Source organism: Podarcis tiliguerta, assembly GCF_965153285.1.
Source record: "Podarcis tiliguerta genome assembly, chromosome: 1".
NCBI lineage: Eukaryota > Metazoa > Chordata > Lepidosauria > Squamata > Lacertidae > Podarcis > Podarcis tiliguerta.
This window is the reverse complement of record NC_139534.1, coordinates 83,892,856-83,910,833: the sequence shown is the minus strand read 5'-3', so window position 1 is coordinate 83,910,833 and position 17,978 is coordinate 83,892,856. Positions and strand designations below refer to the sequence as shown.

The 17,978-nt window shown below is 44.0% G+C and overlaps 1 protein-coding gene across 7 annotated transcripts in view; it reads right to left on the bottom strand.

Moving 5' to 3' along the window:
• TSPAN18 (tetraspanin 18) overlaps positions 1 to 14,786 on the bottom strand; it is a 160,944-nt gene extending 146,158 nt beyond the window's left edge. For 3 of the 7 annotated variants that reach the window (XM_083443372.1, XM_083443373.1, XM_083443374.1), the window contains exon 1: positions 14,464 to 14,781. The gene's annotated coding sequence lies outside the window, so the exon portion shown is untranslated. Of the gene's footprint in view, positions 1 to 13,504; positions 13,524 to 14,463 lie in introns of those variants that run through there. The other 4 variants (XM_083443368.1, XM_083443371.1, XM_083443370.1 and 1 more) reach the window with 4 other exon arrangements.
• Between the last annotated feature and the right edge of the window lie 3,192 nt (positions 14,787 to 17,978).

The window sequence follows — 17,978 nt, the reverse complement described above, 5'->3', positions numbered from 1 at the left end:
TGCATCCAAAACCTGTGCTGTTGCCCGAGGCCATATCAGCATATGCAGTTCTTAGTTCTTATGTTTACAATTTTGGTCTGGGCTACAAGATGATTACAGATGCCCCCTCTATGTGTGCCCATCACTGCTTTCATGGCTGATTTCACAGAGCTGCTCTGTGAGTGTGTTCTCTGTCTTCTCTGGTTGTCTTTGTCACATTATGTTCATTTAGGGTTAAAGTTGTTGAACTTTTTTGGCAAAGTTGTTGCAAAATGTCCCCCCAAAATTGAAGTTTTTGAGCTACAGTGGTACCTCAGGTTAAGTAATTAATTTGTTCTGGAGGTCCGTTCTTAACCTAAAACTGTTCTTAACCTGAAGCACCACTTTAGCTAATGGGGCCTCCTGCTGCCGCCGCGCCACCAGAGCACGATTTCTGTTCTCATCCTGAAGCAAAGTTCTTAACCTGAAGCACTATTTCTGGGTTAGCGGAGTCTGTAACCTGAAGCCTATGTAACCTGAAGCATATGTAACCTGAGGTACCATTGTACAGTCAAATCTTGACTCCCGAATGCCAAAAACCCAAAAGTAAGTGTTCCAGTTTTCAAACGTTTTGTGGAACTCAAATGACTTCCGAGGCGCGTTTCTCTCCATCCCCCCCCCCCAATTGAAATTGCCAACAGCCCTTTGATTTTTGGTTTTGGAAGTCGAACAGTCTTCCGGAATGGATTACATTTGAAAACCGAGGTTCCACTCTTTTTAAAGGAAATTTGCCATAAAAATAACACTTCCGACATGGGTTGGCATACACCTGGGTTTTCCTGGATATTTTCACTGATTTTTTGAAATACCACCTGAATGCTATTTTCAACTGACAACTTCTGGATATGTCAGTCTGGACTTATGGCAGCCCTAGTTCATTGCTGGCTGGGCACGCAAAATGAGAGTTTTGTTTTAATTTCCTCTGGTGGGATTTGACTCTCCCCCTTTCCCATTTCTCATTATCCTGGTAAACTATCGGGGGGGGGGTTCACAGGCTCTCCCCCTGTGACAGCTCAACTGCAATTCCCATTGTTGCTTAGCCTACTGTCTTCCATTACTCTTTCCTGACAAAAAACATTTCTCCTCAGAGGATCATTGTTCTCCAGGTAGAACAGGAAGCCTTTTCTTGGATTTTACTCCAAACATGCCTTCTCCCTAGTGAGCTGCAGAGCTGGCTGAGCATTAGGTTGGACTATCAGCCCATCCTTCCTTGTGTGTCTGCTTATCAAAAGCAGGCAGTGTGTGTTTGTACTGTAAAGGGATTTGAATCCCACCTGCAGGGATCACTGGAATGCATCAGTGACTGGGGCAAAGGTGGGTGAAGATTGTGTCTATTGGCTGTGTTGCATGTGTTTGGGGCATGGAGGGGATTGGATGAACTTGGAATGTATTTCTCTATTACCCTTCCATACTCCCAGTCCCTTCCATGCATTGGTCGTGTGTGTGTCACCAATATATTCTTATGTACAATATTTTCTCCAGCTGTTGTGGATGCTGGGCTAATGTCCACCAGCGTCACTATATTCTGTGCGGTTTAAAGTGGAATTGTTTTCCTTTCAACTTTGCAGCTGGAAGTGCATAAGATCCCAGCTACACTATGCCAAATTAGTGGATTGCTGATAAAGCAGCAGGATTGTCCAGAAATGTATATGCAATTATTTTCTACATATCTGTGTTATAAGTGACTCTACGCTTTCAAAAACCCACCAAAACTGTTTGATTACCAGAGCTGTGGGACAGAAGAAACATGTGAGTGTGTGTTCACATTACAGGAAATGAAGCCTCTCTGAATTCACTTCCAACTGTCTTAAAAACGATGGTCCGCTACCAGACTAAAGTGCCATGGTCACCCATTTCTTTTGGCAATGGGAACCATCTGCAGGAATTTAAGATAAGGAATCTACCTAAGAATGACATCTCAATTTTGCTTGAACATTAAAAGTGACTTTCTAAAGAGGGGCAATCCTCCAAGCTGGCTTTAGTTTAGAAACTGATTTGTAAGTCAGTACAGTGTTATTATGAGGAAAAGATCTAAGAGAAAAAGTAGACTGTACTTTTTAAAACAAGAAACAAATGACCTCTAGTTTAACAAATAATGCTTTTAGATAACCATTTGGCATGGGCAAATTTTCTATGCTACTCAAAGCACTCCCAAAGCATATTTCCCTTGCTCCAGAATTGTTATGCAATTGTAGCTTATGCAGAGTGATTTTAACAACACTGATTTACCACTTCTCAACCTATATTCTCAAAGCAGTTTACATTAAAATTTTGTGTAATGAAATGATCAAAAACTATAAAAGCTTAATAATTTGCAGGAGCAAATAAGCAGCACTAGTCAGTGGTTGAAGAGCCTAGCTCACTAAATTGCATAATAATAATAATAATAATAATAATAATAATAATAATAATAAACCATTCTCTGAAAGAAGACAAATGAGATAAGTTTTATTCCATGCTGCAATCCAACGTCATTTTGTATCTTTAAAATTTTGTGTCTGGAGACAGTTGCCAACTCATTAATAAAGAAATTCAAAGGAAAAAAGAAACCAGAGGCTCCCCTCTCCGCTGCCCGCTGCCCACACCAAATAAAATCTTTTTCTCAGTTCCGAACCTCAGATCAATGCAGCTTCTTGGAGTGTGCCTGACTCTAAAGCGAATTAAAATTAAAAATCCAATTAACAGGAGAACTGCTGCTTCTTAATGGTGGCATAGGAGGGTTTTTGCCAGGCGAAGTGCTTTTACACTCAGCGCCTCCCTGCCCTCTACATTTCATGCCAGAGCGAGAGCCAGGTACTGAAATGGACTGCAGGTGAAGTCCTTACCTCCCTTCACTGGGAGGAATTTCCAATAATGATTTACCCTCTATCATTCTTCGATGCCTGTGATGTCATGGGAGCTGCCTCCATTAAGGCAGATATGAACTGGAAACCTCAAATCACACTGTTCTGGCCTTATGTAAAGTTCCTCACTAGCCTATTTTTCTTTTTGAACCTGTTAATTCAAATGCCCCCTTCAATTCATTTCCCCTCAGGCCTCTTATGTCTAGATCATCTTCCCATTAAGCCTTCCAGTGCTCAGTGTCCCTGACTGCCTTGCTGCAGTTTTCCTGTTTATAGAACATACAGCACCTCTTATCTGCAAGAGATTTTTCAAGAACGTAATGACCTTTCATGTTATTCTTTTTAAAAAACAGAAACTGTACAGTTTATCAACATTCCATTGCTGATTCCTTCACTTTACTATGGACTAAGAAGTGCACATCACAGCAGCACAGCTAATGCCAAGGGACAGAAGATACCCTGGAAATGTTATTTTAGTTTGAAGCCAGTTTTTAGCCAATAATATACACTGTAGACTCATTTAAACCCACATGAAAGGCTTGGTTGTTTTTTTAATGTTATGAAGCCCCACGTAGCTAAATAAGGCAAAGTGCAAAAAGCTGAAGTAATTTGCTTGCTATCATAAATCCTAACACATGGCAGAGTCAAAAATACATGAAACCAGGGCTTTGACGATTTCTGCAGCATGTCCATTTTGCACTAGAATGTACATGTGGGCCCTGCAACAAAATATTGCATAGGGCTCCTGTTCAGGATTTCAGCCAGCCAGCCATGCCTTCTTCAGAGCTATACCATTCATTCCCTGTTCCGCCCATTACTGCTTTCCCCAAACCTCACTCAGCAGCATTGCATGGCTATGAACAGGCTCAGTCCTCACTTGACTTTAGGTGGGTTCATTCACACACACCCAGGGTGTTTTCTCTGAAGAATTTGCATACTTCTGTAAACTTTCCCCCCAAGCATGCAGAAACCTCCCCATCTTGTGTCTGTGTGCTGCCATTTTGACTAAATAAGCAGCGGCACTCATGCCTGAATAAAGGCAGTGGTCTGCAGTTGAAGTGGCCTAATGCCCAGTTTTAAGCAGGGCAGTTTTGATCCTATTGCCATACGCAACATTTTTATAGTCCTGGTTTATCTGCAGAATTTAAAACTGTCCTCCTCACACTCACACACCCTTGTATCTTCTTACAGTTATTATGGACTTGCTTTTTATGAAAGGGTTTTGATGTATGACAGTTAAGTGCCAAAAGAATTTTAGAAGTGAATAGTAAAGACGCTGCACTGCCTGAATGTATCTACATAATATTATGATTGTGGAAAATATACTAAGCTTACAGAATGGCAACATGCCAGTTCCTGAAATGTGACTCTCTCAGGGCATCTCAGTTTAAGCTGTAACATATGTGTTCTGTGGCAAAGAACAGAAATTAAAATGTGCTATTGGCTTCATGGCCAATGTACATACTGGTTGTCTTGCTTAGATGAAGATTATCAGCTCCGTCTTGTTATTCTTAAGTGGCTGAGACCTTCTGGCAAAATGTGCTCAGAGGCTGAGTGCTAACAGATTACCACCTATAAATTCAGCAGGATTAGTGCATGTTCAAATAGATCTAGCTGGGTTAGCTCCAGACCTCTTTGATGCCATTAAAAAGTAAAAAAAAAAATGCTTAACACCTTTCAGATAAAACATCAACTTTAAAAAGAATACAGTGGTATCTCAGTTCTCAAACATAATCCGTTCTGGAAGACCGTTCGACTTCTGAAACGTTCAAAAACCGAGGCGCTAAAGGCTGGCTGCAAGTTCAATTGGAAAAATTGAAAAACATGCAGCGGAAGCCGTTCGACTTCCAAGGCGCGTTCGAAAATGGAAGCAATTACTTCTGGGTTTTCGGCATTCGAAAATGGAAACGTTCGGCTCAAAAACCAAGGTACCACTGTATACCTAAACAGGAAGTTTTTACTTGCCTTCTAAAAAGACGCGGATCTTCTAAAATACATACTTGCCTTATGAAAGAGAAAATATGTTGGACTTATACAGAGTCCAGGGAGTGCTGTAACGCATAAGAGACTTGTTATGGTCTAGAGCAGGGGTCAGCAAACTAAGGCCCAGGGCCCGGATCAGGCCCAATTGCCTTCAGGATCCGGTCCACAGACTGTCCGTGGATCAGCATGGGGATCCTGTTCATTTAAGCTGCACCATTCCCCCCCCCCACGCCATTCCTCCCTCCCTTCTCCTGGCTTCTCCCTACCCTGCCTAGAGGAGGAAGGGGGCTGGGTTGAGCGGGCTGAGTGCCATTTTAAGAGCCAGTCCTTTTGTGCCACTCATCTTCCCTACACCACTGGGGTCTGGGGGCTGGGTTGAGCGGGCTGAGTGCCATTTTAAGAGCCAGTCCTTTTGTGCCACTCATCTTCCCTACACCACTGCCCTGGTACTCCTGTGGGCCAGAGAGCAGAGCGGATGAGCTCCCTCTGCCTACCCATGAGAAGCAGCGGCGGTGGCAGTGATGGTGGTGGTGGCCCCTGGGAAGGTAAGCACAGTGGCTGGGGCTGGGGAGGACTACTTGCCCCCCTCACCTCTTCTTACAGCTCCCCCCCCCCCCGGAGCCGCTTCTCTGGCCCACCACGAGGTCTGAGGGACAGTGCACTGGCCGGCGGCTAAATAAATTTGCCAACCCCTGCTCTAGAGTAGCCTTCCCAATTTGGTGCCCTCCAAATGTTTTAGACTCATTGCAATAATATGTAACCCCGCCATTAGCCCATGAGCTCAAATGTACTGTGATAGCACTGAAAAAAGTGAGTTGTGAATTGCTATACTGAGTTTAAGGAGATCCATCCTAAAATTAGTTGGTAAAAAAACAAACAAACAAACAAAACCTGATGGAAAGACTTGGAAAACTGAAAAATCTTAATGTTGCAGGAATCAAAGTGACTCCACAAAATGCTCTTTATACAATGTAAGAATGTTACAACAGATGAATTAGTATCATATAATTGAAGGCAGTACATGCCATCCAAAATCACCAAATACGGCAACACGTGTTTGTGGTTGAGCGCCCAACCAAGTGTCATCTCTTTCTAGCAGACCTTGGTTTATTGTTGATCAAACTCTGGTATGTGTCTAGGGACATTGCCTGGGATATTGGGAGAGATAGCCCCAGAACTGGGAAGGTTTGTCACTACCAACATCAAGAGACACAATGATACAAAATTGCAGCAACAACACGCTCATGTAACTCTTCAACTGATACAATTTTGAGATGTGTACCTACGGACTGCTCAGGAGGCATGTGCTATGGCTTTAAGTTATGTTGTTGCCACAGTCGTTTCAGGTAATTCATAACGCTTAATTACTGGTGATGAAGTCAACAACCTATAATTATTGCACTGTTATGCTTTATACAACTGTTACAGTAGTGTTGAATGTTAATGGCACAATATGTTGCTTTATGTTTTTAAGAACCTGCAAGGTCAATTAGCCCTCAGATACCATTCTTGTACATTTATTATTATTATTATTATTATTATTATTATTAACCCTGGTTACTTCTTTGCAACTTCACTGTTTTACTGAAAAGGTTTCATTTCCCTTTTTTTTATCTGCCAATTGTGTTAATGTGTCATGCTTAATGCCATCCAGCAGGTATTTTATTTTTATGGCTTTGTTGGGGTGCATTTACCCCCTAAACTGGACTGATATATTTTTCTATTGATCAATTTTTCTACTGATGGATAGTTAAACCTCTAATTGCAATCCTTTCTATGGAGGAGAACCAGCAGTCCTCCATCAACCATGACTGTCCAATGTGGCTCTGCCAGTTTTCCTACAACAGGTTGAGAGAAGGCAGGACTAGAGAAAATTAAATAAAATAAACAAATCTGATTATTTATCTGAAGTAAAATGGATATTCTTGGTAGAGAGATCTTTATTTGATAGAAATCTGTTAGCTATTTATCAGCTTAAACTCATTATCTGCACATATGGTCTTCGAACTGTGTGTGTATGTGTTTTTAAATTGGGCAAGTATTTGCTGGTGAAATGTCATCCATCCAAGTGCCAGTAACTGGGAGGAGAGGAAGGGCGGGTAGAGCATGTTCTTTTTTCATATTAAGTGAAGTGCTACCACAATGAAAGCCATACTAGGTTTCACCATTAAAGAATCCAGTATCACACAACAAGGCAATGTGAATGCTTAAATATTAAGCTGATGAGAGAAGGAAAGGAAGACATTCATTGATAGAAATAGCCATAAAAAGGTAAAGGACCCCTGACAGTTAAGTCCAGTCGCAAACGACTCTGGGGTTACGGCACTCATCTCGCTTTACTGGCCGAGGGAGCCAACATTTGTCCACAGACAGTTTTTCCGGGTCATGTGGCCAGCCTGACTAAGCTGCTTCTGGTGAAACCAGAGCAGCACACAGAAACACTGTTTACCTTCCTGCTGGAGCAGTACCTATTTATCTACTTGCACTTTGACATGCTTTCGAACTGCTAGGTTGGTAGGAGCTGGGACTGAGCAACGGGAGCTCACCCCGTTGCGGGGATTTGAAATAGCCATACAACGTGCTATTTCATTTTTTCATCCTGTTGTTCCAGCAGGAGACATACAGCAGATAACTTACACACATGGGATTGGCTTTTGGCTCTACATGCGCATCTACATGCATAGTGTGCAAACTGCTAATTTTATATGCAGCCACATTCATATCCTAAAATGAACTCAAATCTAGGAAGTTCCAAAACCTCACCACAGATGCAATTCATGCATAAATAATGTAAATATTCAGCATTTAATAGGCATGGAGAGGTGCAAGTTTCACATCCACAATACCTGATAAAATCATCTCAAGAATGATCAAAACACAGATACTGCACAGCTTACTGATGTACTTAAAAGCATAGAGTGACTTCACTTCCCACAAATCCAATATACATCCTGGAAAAAACATGGACACACTTGGTAAGTTGAACCAAGCTAATTTTGGCAGGACTAAGGACCCAGAAGCTTTCTAAGGAATAGCTATGATGGAAAACCAGACAGCCAGTTTTTTCTGATGCATGAAAAACTGTAAATTGGCAGGCTTGAAAGGCAGAACTAAGCTACAAAAATACATAACCCAACTATCATCATCTGTTTACTAGGACCAGTTCCATGGAATAAGCCTATTTTAAATCCTTCTCAGCTATCTACTCACCTCTTATAGTAGCTGAGCAAAGGGGGGAGGCACCTTATTGATCTAATACAATTACAATTCAGCAGGGGAGACTAAACGGAAGGTTTGTTGCAGGATGTTAAAATGTAACAACCCAAACTGTCTAATGAAGTGGCCCAAAAGAAAACAAGTGAACTAAAGTAACAGAGGCAGATGTTGCTCTTGTTTTCAGCTGCTTCACTCCTTTCCATACATACCTTTTCAGTTGCTTAAAATGGAGGTAAAGCAAAGTGTATTAAATCATGTTTTCAATTAAACATATACAGATATAGAACTTGGCAGGAAGTTTAGGACTGATCAGCAGTTTCATAAGCGTGCCTCAATTATTCCCCCCCCCCATCTCTTCTCCATAGCCCAAAAACTGTAACACTAAGCAACAAGCCAAACATGATATCATCCTGGGATAAAGACGTTGTAAGAGAGGCAGAGAAAAACAGGAGGCTCTTAGAACCAGCCCTTGTATGCTCTTTAAAAAGTTATATTTTACTCGTGGCATTTAAAAATACAATAATGACAAAATGAGTGGGACATAGGAGGTCTTCAGCTGCCATATTTGAATTTATACCCTTAACTGAAACATTTTAATTCCCTCCCAATGACCTGTCTCCAGATTATTTTGGTGCCCCCCCCAATCTATAATTGTTGTGAGCTATGTTCTGTTTAAGATCCTTCCCTCAAATGGAGCGATATGCTTATGCCATGCTTTACAGAGAATTGTCCCTGCAAACATGGCATGATGATATGACTCATGAGGTTTGAATGCCTCACCTGAAATTCAGGAATCTCATACATCACTGCATCAGTCGATATATGGAATGATATTGGCTGTATAGAGCCAAGTGGCCTTGTAACAAACCAAAGACTCTTATTACCCTGCTACTTTGCAGGGTCCTCTTCTTCTGCCCACAGACACCCTCAAAACAATCCCCCAAGCAAACTGACATATAGCCACTGCATGTGAGAGTGTGCGAATAGTCCAAGAGATGTTCCCTCCTGTTCTAGTTCCTTCATTGTGTATCACCTAGTATCAATTGAAGAGGCTCATGCAAGTGGGGGACTGGTGCCCACTGGGGTTGGTGGAATGATGGGCAGTGAAGCTAATGGTAGGAAAACTCGGTGGTAATAAAAGGCAGATCAAGAAACTGGATGCATTTCCCATTCACACCTCTTTCTTAGGTGGCCAGAAGGGCATGTCACACCTGCAACTCCCTTCATCCTTTACTACCGACTACACTGTGTGAGATGGGACGCGGGTGGCGCTGTGGGTAAAAGCCTCAGCGCCTAGGGCTTGCCGATCGAAAGGTCGGCGGTTCGAATCCCCATGGCGGGGTGCGCTCCCGTTGTTCGGTCCCAGCGCCTGCCAACCTACCAGTTCGAAAGCACTCCTGGGTGCAAGTAGATAAATAGGGACCGCTTACTAGCGGGAAGGTAAACGGCTTTCCGTGTGCGGCTCTGGCTCGCCAGAGCAGCGATGTCACGCTGGCCACATGACCCGGAAGTGTCTTCGGACAGCGCTGGCCCCCGGCCTCTTTGAGTGAGATGGGCGCACAACCCTAGAGTCTGTCAAGACTGGCCCGTACGGGCAGGGGTACCTTTACCTTTTACACTGTGTGAGGCACACAGGAGTTGGGTGTTAGACAGCATCTGGAGGACTACAGGTTCACCACCCCCTATACCAAATGCAGTAGCACCCCGTTATTTATCCACATCCTGGGTCCTTCATTAAATCTGTTAGAAATGCCAGAAATCATTTGACAATAAATTATTCCCCCTCAAGTGGAAAATATAGGCATTAACATTCAGCCCTGGCTTGAATTTTCTGCGAACTAGAAACATTCCACCAAAATTAAAAGTCTTACAGTACATCATCTTAGAAAATCAGGATTTCTCCTCCCCCTCACCCATTTCATTTCTGTTAAATAGCTGTTTCATTTTATAGTAATTGTGCTGTTCAGTACACAAATCACCCATTTCATTTCTATTAAATAGCTTTTCTATTTTAAAGTAATACTGTTGTATAGTACATCAGCAATGTACAACATAAACAGCACTTTAGCTGCAATAAATACTAAAATATTAACTGCCTTCTAGGGACCATCAAAATTTTGAATAATCATCAAGGACGCACAAGCACTCTGAGGAAATCCAAGGAGAAAGTAGATCTTTACAGCAAAATGTACAGTTTCCAGCAGAAAGATTTGAAAGTTCTTATTTATAGCAATGCAAGCTTGCTTTCATCCATAGGGACACAATCCAATCCCTCCACTTTGCACTGCTCTGGGGTGTGTGTAGCAGGCTTGGACTGAGCTGTGATGTTTCTCTACCCAGCCCTATTGCCCTCTGTTGACACTGAGCTCCCCCTTCTGCCCACCAAAGAGGAGGGAGAAAGTGATGTTGTCAGCCGCTCTCCACAGGTAGCAACCAGCAATAAGCCCTGAAAAAATAGTGTGGAGAGGGGCCGAGCCACCCCAGGATCTGTCAGATCCCAAGCCAATCCCACAACCATCATGTGACTACCTTGGGACCAATTAGGACCTGATTACTGCAACAACTCTATATGAATGAGCTGTGGGCTTTTATGCTCCTCTGCCCTCTGCTCATTTGCACACTTAAGGAAGATCAGTAGCTTTTACCAGAGCTTTGCATAACATCTAAATTGGGGGGGGGGGGGACTGTCGTTTCTTTAAAGCAGGGGTGGAAAACCTGCAGCTCAAGAACCACAAGTTCTCCACAAGGAGGGAGAAAAAGAGAATGGGAGGAGAAAACCAGGAAGAACGGAAGCCGTGATGCCTGGAGCAATGGAAGGTGTGTGGGGGAACCCCCAGCAACTGATGAGTTTGGTACTGTGATAAGATTGAATTGCCCTTCCTCTGGCAGGCAGCTGGATGAGGAAGAAGGGAGAGAGGGAGAAGAAAGGGATAGAGGGGAGGGTGGATGGCCTTGCCATTTTTGGTTCTGGCCCCACTTGCCACTAGCCCCTGACAAATTATACCCAAGGGAATGCAATCTGTGAAAGAAAAAAATATGAATGATTTGCCTACTCCTAGTTTATAAAGTATACATTAAATTATAGTTAGGAAGAACAAGCCAAGATCAAACCATGGTTTCATGCTTGTTCTCACTAATTAGAATTTCAAAAAAAATCACAGTTCTCCACATATGGACTTTACACATGACTGTAGTTACTTTAGAATTAGAAAAGGAAGCTTACAGTCTCCTCTGATGCACAAACGACAGGTGAAGGACAGTGTAAAATCCCAGTATTTGCCAAAACTCATTTATAGTGGGAACCCATGATTTCCCAGTTTGTCTAGACTGGGCAGCTGCAAAAAAGGATGTGAAACCCTAGTTTTACATAGGTTTCCAAACTAAAGTTTACATATAGTTAAGGATTACATCTGCATCAAGCAAACCATAGTTAAGACAGTTTTTCTCTCCAGCTTCTCTGCTTGCAAGGTGTGAAGTAGATTTCTCCCTATATGTCCCTACTGGGGGAATGGTTAAACTCTGCATGCAAAACCATCGTTTCATCTGTAGTTATAGCAACATCAACTATAGTTAGCATTAATCATTATTAAGTGCTGTGTATGCACAGGATTGATAAGTTTATAAATATGCAGGAAGGCATTTAAAAGTCATCTAAGTCTGTATCAATGCCCATTCATTTCAAAGCCATTTGCCATATGATGAAACATGTTCAGTCTAGCAAGAAAATAATGTATTATAAAGCAGAATCACATATTTATACGTTTCCATAAGTTGTCAAGTGAGAAATACCATCAGATGGCAAAGTACCCTAGAAGTGACAACCTCCCAGAGAGATGTCAGTCCAACATAGCTTTTAAAAATCTCTAAGGATGGAAAATGAACAAGTACAATGTTTCAATAATTCTGCAACCATTACCTAGTAGCAGATAACAGTGATGCCCTTCCTGGACTGTACCACTTTGGACTAATGGAAAGATTCAAAGGTGTCAGTATGCTCCTATTTTAATTTTAAGCAATCTTCCTCATACATGGGAAGCTATTCCACAAGGGAGAAAGCTAGGCTAACTTCCTTTTCTCCAGCATTCCAACCTTGGCATGTGTACAGTCTCTTTTTCATATATGGGATCATTCAAACTTATAGACACCTGCAGCCCGAAGTGGTTCAGCCAAGCCTGTTTCTTCATAATTGAATAAGCTCTCAGGGAAGATATACAATACACCCCCCCCCCCCCCAGGAAGAAACTGCTCCACTGCCCAACAAATCTTATAACGGATTTTTCCAGATGTTTAACCTTTGCCTGTTCCCCTAACCTCAGTGACAGGTGCCAAGAATAATAGTACATTGTTTCAGAATATTGCGATATCATGACAAATGCAGTCATAGAATCATAGAATCATAGAATCATAGAATCATAGAGTTGGAAGAGACCACAAGGGTCATCGAGTCCAACCCCCTGCCAAGCAGGAAACACCATCAGAGCACTCCTGACATATGGTTGTCAAGCCTCTGCTTAAAGACCTCCAAAGAAGGAGACTCCACCACACACTCCACACCACAGTGACATACAGTAGAATCAGAACAGATTCCAAGAGTTAAAAGGAAAACAGTCAATATGCTAAAAGAAAGAGGAAATGTTTTGTGAACTACAGCTGATAATAAAAATTCCAGCTTTAAACAAATGTATCGCACTAGAATAACATTTTTCTAAAATAAGGCAGTGTCAGCTGGATACTTTGCTAAAACAATGGTTTGGTTGCTGCACAGATCAGTTTCCTTTTTAGTTATTTCTTGCATATTAGCAAAAGATAAACAACACATTTGGTACATGACTTGTATCAGATATTTAGGCAACTGAGCCTCCTGGATCATTGGAAATTTTCCAAGTTACAGTGTGCCCAGAACTAAGAGTAGGAATATTTATTAACAAAAGGTTCAAAATCTTCCTGGTAAATCTATAAGAAAACTCTGTATACAGCTACTTCTCTTGCAAAATAAGAAAGCAATGCAAAGTGAGATCATTAAAGGAGACAACCCACTAAACTGATCTTTGATGATAAGACAACACACCAAGTTAAGCAGAGATATGAATTTGTCTCCGTTTGAGACAGGCGATCACCCACTGAGATAGTCATCTTGAGGAAATGTTTTACTATGATCTGCAAGTTTAGTTTGGCTTGGATTACCTAAAACCTTTCAGCACATCTCTTCTGTTATCATCAAACACAGGGACAGAAAGCTAACTGGAAAGAAGGCACGTACACTTGAATTGGGGGGCGGAGGAGGGAAGGAGAGAGAGACACCCAGCATGGTCCAGTAATTCAACATCCCAAAAAGCTTCCCTTCTATGCAAAAGGACAAGGAATAGAGTATTCTGTTGCTCCCACCCCCACCCCCACCCCCAACACTCACTGTCTGGGAAGGAGGACAGTAGCACATTTCTCACCTGTTTCCACTTTCCACCTAGCACAGGTTGTAAACATCCTCCTGATTCTGTTGGGATGGATGAGATGGAACGAACTGTACAGCCCGCTCCACCCCTTCTTTAAAAATAAATAAATAACAGGACTAAAGAAGGTACAAGGAAGACCAGCATGAGTTCAAGATGGATGAACACCCTCATGATGGACATCAGCAAAAAAGAAGGGAGCGCTGAAAGGAGCAGAAGCTGTTCCCCCCCAAAGCAGGACTTAGGAGGGCACAGCACCAAACTTCACATCTGGGGAAGTTTCGCAAGAGATGCGCTGCATCCAGGGAGATTGAAGGGAACTGAATCAAGGAAGCAGGAGGAAGCAGCCCTTGGGGGAGAGCAGCAGTGCAGGGCATTTGAAGGGGGAAGAGGGATTCTTCAATAAAGGGACCCCAAGTGAGGGGAAAGCACCCCAGTATTTAGAGGGTGCCCAAAGCCTCAGAGCCAGGACTACAGCACCCCCAGTGACCAGAATGCTATGGTCCCAGGGGGACCCTGTGTAGATGTGTCTGTGTGTGGAGTTGAAGATGTTTAATGGAGAAGGAATCCGCATCCTAACGCTTGGGAACACTGAAAGAGCCAAAAGCCTGAGTGAGTGCGTCGAGTGAGTGTTTAAGACTAGCTGAGGCGAACAGGAGCACCCAAACCACCATTTGGGGGTGAGCAAGAAAGCTACCGGAACTCTATGGGCATTTAAATGAGGGCTTCTTCAACCCCCTCAGGGGCGGCGTAAGACCCAGAGCCGGAGAGGAGGCTGAATGGCGGGGCAGCAGCAGCAGCTGAGGCAAAACCGGCCCTGCCGCCGTGGGGAGGCTTCTAAAGGGGGCGCTTTCGGCACGCGGGTTGGCGGGGCGAGGGGGGGGGAGCGAATCGCGGCCGCCGCCACGCGGAGCCGAGGCGCTCGAGGCGGGGCCAAGCGGGAGTCCCGGGCTTACCCTCGGAGCAGCGGGAGGCAGCCCAGCCGCGCTGGCTCGCCTTCCTCGGCGTCGGCAGCTTCTTCAGAGCAGCTGAGGTAACTTTCCCAGGAGCCGAGAGACCGGCGGCAGCACCAGCGCCTCTTCAAGGCAGGCGGCGCCCAAGTTGCAGCCCGAGCTTCCCCGGCGCTCGAGGTGGCGCGAGGCAGTGCGGCGAGCTGGGACGCTGCAGCCGCCGCTCGGCGCTCCCTCGCTGCGTGTGCAGAGATCCCTTTGCCCGCAGCAGCCGGGAGAGCTGGAGTCGCCAGCTCCAGCCAGCCGCGGCTCCACCTCCCAGCCCATGCCCCCTCCCTATCTCCCCCTCCCCTGCCGCCAGCCCTTTCCCTCCCAGCCGCCGTGCCTTCCCTTCCTCGCGCTGCATTGTTCCCTCGCTGTGCAGAGGAGCAGGCGCGTCTCTCGGCTCTGCGGGCACACGCGCCTCCTGCCCTGGGTTCTTGCATATCCTCTCTCCCTCTGTTTGGCTTTGCCCTGCCCCGATCACGGGCAACCAGTTGCTCGACCTCCCGGAGAGCTTGATGAAGTTCCCTGCTCCTGACTTCGGCTGCCTCCCGCTCTCGGAAAACTTTTAGCTCTCCTTCCAGATCTATGAAGCGGCAGTTGGGAAGAAGGGGGAAAGAGGGGATTGGAAACACCGAGCAGGGGGACACCTTGTTGGGAGTACACTGTAGTATCCCAGAGGACGCATTAGAGGTTGCTCAACATGCCATTGATCCAATAATAGTGCCTTGGTGGTGGATTTTGACGAGATCCTCCACACGCATCATTCCACTCTGTTTGCTGTTCTGCGATGCTTCCCAAACCTTGCTGCATTATTGCATTCAGGAAGGGCACTTTTGCACTGTAGTGCAACAAAAGTAGGACAAGTTCTCCTACCCACAGAAAAATGCCATTTGGGCACCTCCAGATGTCCTTTTTACGTATAGCCCATTCATGATAGTGCTCATGCTGGTTGTTGGCACCCGTCTGTCTCGGGAGACAATGGAGGAGTGCGCCTTTGGGGATGAAGTCAAACTGATGGATAGTTATAGCACCTGCTGTGGCTGTAGAGACTGATGGGGGTGAGACATGTTTTGTTGCAGTTGGGCAGATGAAGCCATCCAGGTGCATTGTGGTCTTCTGCCTGCTCTCCTCTCACTGGTCATTTTCCCTCTGGTCACAACTGTGGATACACAACCTGACTGTCTCCATACTCTGTGGTTGTCAGCAAGGAATTCCCATGTAATGGTTGATGTTGCCAGCCTTTGTTTCACATTTGATGACATCCTTGTAAAGCAGAGTTGGCCGGGTGCCTGTAGAGCACGTCTTTGGGGACCCTGTCCTCTCCCATTCTGTGGACATGACCAAGTCAGTGTAGATGTTGCTGAGACAGGAGTGCAAACATGCTGGGAATGAGGTTTCAATATTGCTTGTGCCTGCCAACATTTCAATCAGTGTACATCCTGTAGCTTCCCACTGGGACCCTTTTTATACCGCAATTGTTCTGCGGTTGTTGGGGTTTTTTGTCTGATTTTTGTTGCGCTGTAGCATAAGAGTGACCCTCCAGATGGTCCCAATCTGGTAACATCAGAGAAATATTGTGAAACAACTGTTAAAGTGGAATTATGTGTGGATGCTTTCAGGAGAAATCTACCAAGAATGTACTATTATGCATCAATAAGATGTTGCAGAAAACACCCACAAAAGACACTAGTCTGGTGAGACCCAAAAGTCCACTTCAAAATTGTCTATTTTTAGTATTTTGATATACTGGCAACTTTCGCTGGCACATTTGAAGTGAATTTGGCGCTACAGATCCCTTCCCTCTTCCCAAACAACATAATTTTTGCAGTCAACAAAATGACAGGAGAAATGCATTTGAAAGTGTGAGGTGATAGTAACATCATATAACTTCCATGCAGATCGGAACAGATGCTCAATAAACAGTGACATTGTGTAACCTTTGTGCAAATTTTGCCAGCACACCCAGGAGTGAAGACACATGCGACAAAATTATGGTAGAAAGGTCACAACTTTATTAACTACAACTTGAATACGGATCTACAGGGAAATAAAACCTTCAAGCAAGCAACCAAATAATTGATAATACTAGATGGGTAAAGCCCTCTGCTTCTTAATCTGAGCAACACAATCCTGGCTTGATGACTGGTATCCCTTGGCAGAATGATGTGAAGCCTCCATTGCCTACTCACCGTGAAGATGAGTGGAAAAGGTACCCATTGATCCACTCTCCCCCCTCTCTGCTTAGTATTCAACTGGTTGAGCTCCCCAGACCCAAGAACATCAAACCAAGCAATTCACCTGAGCTGCCCAGCAATAGGAGTCACTCGGCCAGATAACCCCCACTGGTGGTACCTCAGAGTGCTTATCAAAGGTAGTAAAGGTGTTTTAACTGGTTAACCACATTAAATGCCGAGTTGTGACAAAAACAGTGAAGGAGAAAGTTAGACCACCAAATTTAAAGTTTGCTACCAAAAACTGAGAAGTGCATCTAAGACATTAGCTAAAATGAAGTCCAAGATTGCATGACCAAGTATCCAGGTTAGCGGGTCATTTGTCTGTGGAAAAGTACCAAGCTGACATTAGAAAATGACATCTGATTGTTTTAAAAATAAGAAAAAGGAAGTGACAGTGACATGTAAGGAAAGAGGAACATAGGCTACTGTACTTGAGAAATTCTACTTACTCTCAAGATCTACATAGAGCACACAATAATGTTCTAATGTTGTGGTTTTTGACTGGAACATCTAGATTTCTGGACCTCAGCTGTTTTGGGTTGGCATGAAAAGGGAAGTAGCATAATTTTGAAGATATAAGCAAGATCAGGTGAATACATAACCAGAATGAGCTCATGCTGGGAAAGGCTACTAGAATGCTGTGGTGTAAGTCAAAGTCATGTGCAGAAACGGGGTAGTCAGAGAGTTGGTGTGGTTCTGCATTTGAGGTGGACCATCTTATATGGAATCCAAGGGTCAAAAACTGTATAAAATGGAACTTATGGGCAGGGATTATCCTTTTGGACCTGCACCACCAACACTGTGTGCTATGAGTTGGAGAATATGGGATCCTGGGCTGACAGATCACCATCTCTACTATGTAAGAAATGTTTCTTGTTTCTTCTTTATATGCTTGTATGATTGCATTCTTTTAATACTTGTGCAAAGTTGTGTGCATTTATCTTTCAACTGCAATAAAACCTGTTCCAATCATAATCCTATTTGTTCTGACGGCGCTGTAAGTTCATCAACTGACCAAGCTCCAAGGAATAGTAAAGAGGTGACAGAGAATATTCCTAGGATCTTCCTGATCAAACTCTGGTAGCTAATGAAAGTTTCCTAAAGCTAAATTCCTGCACAAGGAATCTGCCCAACCAGCACGTGCCTCCTGTTCCCATCTTCCAGAAGTCAGCTCCTGGATTTGTGGGGCAGTATGTTGCCCCCTGAATCACCTCATGACCTCAAACCTAGGTCAGGAAAATC